The sequence below is a fragment of the Cricetulus griseus genome, chromosome X (assembly GCF_003668045.3).
Source record: "Cricetulus griseus strain 17A/GY chromosome X, alternate assembly CriGri-PICRH-1.0, whole genome shotgun sequence".
Lineage (NCBI taxonomy): Eukaryota > Metazoa > Chordata > Mammalia > Rodentia > Cricetidae > Cricetulus > Cricetulus griseus.
Window position 1 is genome coordinate 51,968,324 of NC_048604.1, and position 3,331 is coordinate 51,971,654.

The 3,331-nt window shown below is 36.6% G+C and overlaps 1 non-coding gene across 1 annotated transcript; it reads left to right on the plus strand.

The window, feature by feature from the left end:
* The first annotated feature begins 1,052 nt into the window (after positions 1 to 1,052).
* Vigilin lies at positions 1,053 to 3,086 on the plus strand. The gene has a single exon (XR_003488391.1). It is a non-coding gene; the product is annotated as a vigilin (transcript).
* The last annotated feature ends 245 nt before the right edge of the window (positions 3,087 to 3,331 follow it).

Below are 3,331 nucleotides of genomic sequence, written 5' to 3' on the forward strand. Positions count from 1 at the left end.
AGAGGGCCTCCAACCTGCTCCAAATGATGTGATAGACTTTGATGATTTTCTCATTGGAGGCCTCACCCTCTCTGAGGAGTGGATGGAGGGAATAGTGGGAGTAGTGGGAGGGAGAAGGAACTGGGGTTAGTATGTAAAATAATATTTTTTTAAAAATTTCAATTAAAATATTTTTAAAAAGAAAAAAATATATATGCTTTGCCTCTATATGGTGGTAGAAATGGGAGTTTCCTTTAAATGAGCATGGGGGATCCATGTAGGTAATGGAAACTTTTTCCAGAGGAGTTAAGATATTACTTTAAACCCTAAATTTTCTAAAATCCCATGAATAGAACACATAGAATGCATAAAGTTTTCTACTTTTATCAGCATATGTTAATTATAAATTCTGTATTTCATAATAATGTTTTCATAAATGTAAAAATTATTTTGTTATAATCTTTCCTTGCTACACTCTTCACTCCTCCCACTTCTCCCAATATCTCCTTTCACAATGAGTCCCCATAATGGTTTCATGTCTTTTTATTTGATGACCCAGACAGTTCCTTGCAATTCTTAGATATGTATTCTAAAAATTGTTACTGAAAAGAGCAAGCACTGGTAAATGTAGTGGTTTTAGCGATGTAGATAGCTATATTTGTGCAATAATTATTTTGAAACAACAGCTGGTACAGTCGAAAAAATATTGACTCTGGGTTTGGAGCAATCAGAGTTGTTTATGAAAGCCATAAGAATACTTGAAAGATGAACTTCCTTTTGAAAATAACTTGGTTATTTCCATACAGTTCTTATAATTTGAACTTACCTTGTGCTCATATAAGGATAGGTAAATACCCGAAACTCTAATGTATTCTCAGGAAAGTAAATGAATCTGATAATCATTTTATTGTCTTTATCCTATGGATTACTTTTGAAACAAATTATGTCCTGAAAGTATTTCTTTTTCTCATACAGTAATATGCTAAAAGACAACTATAAGTGGTTTTTTAGTCTTGGGGCTGCTGCTGAATGATCTGCAACACATCTGGATTGCATGTACTTGAAAACCAACAATGACTTCCAAAAGACAATACATTGTATATCCAAATAGGTCTTTGCAAAGGGGAAATCATGCTACCAACCTATATTCAAGAGGAAGAGTAAACTTTCCATCATCAAGCTGCAACTCAGAGAATAACATCACTGTTGGGAAGCCAGAAAACCGTGAAGTAACTCGCAACTGGATTCTCTCGATGCATAAAAATGCAGTCAAAGTTTCTGAAGTGGAAATTTCTATTCCTCCTAGTCTACACACATCCCTAACTGATTCTAAAGAATCTTTGATTACTTCAATCATGGAAGAATGTGGCAAAGTACATATTCATTTTCCAAGTACCAACTTGGGCCTTCAAAAAGTCCTTATTAGAGGCCCTGCAGAAAGTGTTGAAAAGGTTAAGAAAAAACTTCTGCAACTTGCAGAAGAAGAACAGACAAAGAGTTACTCCGTGGATGTCCCTGTACAGTCAAAATATCACCAATTTCTTATGAGTAAAAATGGTGGCAACCTTCATAAAATCTGTGAGAAGACAGGGGCACATATCATTTTCCCTACCTTTAATAACAAGGATCAAGAATCAGTAACCATCATAGGGACAGAAGAGGCTGTTAAAGATGTGCAAAAAGAGGTAGAGGTTTTACTGAAAGATCTGGAGAATGTGGTGGAGGACAGCATAATGATCGATCCCAAATTCCATAGTTATTTTGTCATGCAAAAGGGACAGCTTTTAAGAGAAATGATTAAGGAATACGGTGGTGTGTTTATTACCTTTACATATGCAGGAAAACAGAGTACAAAAGTCACAATTAAAGGAGCAAAAGCTTGTGTTGAAGCAGCAAAGAAACATATTCAGGAGATATTTGAGCCCTTGGGTTCCCAAATCACAACTCGGTGTATTGTTCCCCCCAAATTCCATCCCTTTATCATGGGACCAATATGCTCTAGAATTCAACAAATTGCAAGAGATTGTAAGGTTCAAATCAAATTTCCAGAAACAGAAAAACCAACTACAAACACACATTCAGAGGCTCAGGAAACTGGGAAAGAAAAGGGGGGTAAGAACACTAAAGAGCCAGTTTCAACTGCTGCAAAAAAAAGTGACACCATGTCTATCTCAGGCAAAGGAGAAAATTGCAAGGAGGCCACGCAAGCTGAGGAGTCTCTTGTTCCTGTCACTGCTGAAGTCCAAGTACCTTTTCACCTACACCCATATATCATTGGGCACAAAGGAAGTGGCTTACGCAAGCTAATAAAGGAATTTGAAGTTCATATTCAGGTATCACAACCTGGAGGAAATTTTCATATCATATCTATTATGGGCCTTGAAGCAAATGTAGAACAAGCCAAGATGAAATTGCAAAAACAAGTAAAAGCTTTACAAATGGAAATGGATGACCGGACATTAAGAAATTTTAGGCAAACATTCAGTTTAGATCCCAAATATCATTCCAAGATCTTTGGTAATAAAGGTATACTTATTTCCCAGATTTGCACAGAATATAATGTTACTGTTCATTTTCCAAAGAAAGGAGTCAATCCAGCACAAGATCAAATTACCATTTCGGGTTCTAAAGACAATATCCTAGGAGCTCGAGATGCAATAATGAAAATGCTGCGTAAGATTGAAAAAACTGTTTCCAAGGAAATCCCACTGAACCATCAGGTTTGTGCCAATATTATCGGATTTGGTGGAAAATCCATCCACAAAATCATGGAACAATTCCAAGTAGACATCCGTGTACCTTCAAAAGGAAGCTGCAGTAATTCTAGCATCATTGTGAGTGGATCATCTTGTAATGTACAAGATGCAATTGACTATATCTTGACACTTGAGAAACATTTCCTGTCTGTTGGAAAGTGTGAACATCTACTGGAGCATGTTAAGCGTGGTCCTGGTCACATAGCTGCAAAACCATCTAAGAGTGTTGGGAAACGAAATGCTCTTCGTCATGCAAAATCCACCACACATCCTCCACATGTGGACAATTCTGAAGATTTTCCCAAATTGAAACATCAAGTGTCTCCTAAACCTCACCCTTGGAGACCATAACAACAAGGATTAAAACAAATAAATGTAAAGTGTCCCAACCTGATTACCTGAGACTGCTGTCAAATTTTATTATAGAATTGAAGTATCTGTTGACTGACTGGCACAATTCTGATATCTTTGTCATCAGTATATCACTACATAATGTTGGAGTGGAATTTAGGTTGGTTGGGCTTGAATGTTTGCAATATGTAGCAACTCTGATTCACTTTCCACCCAGGACTATATCCTGACAGTTTTACACATAT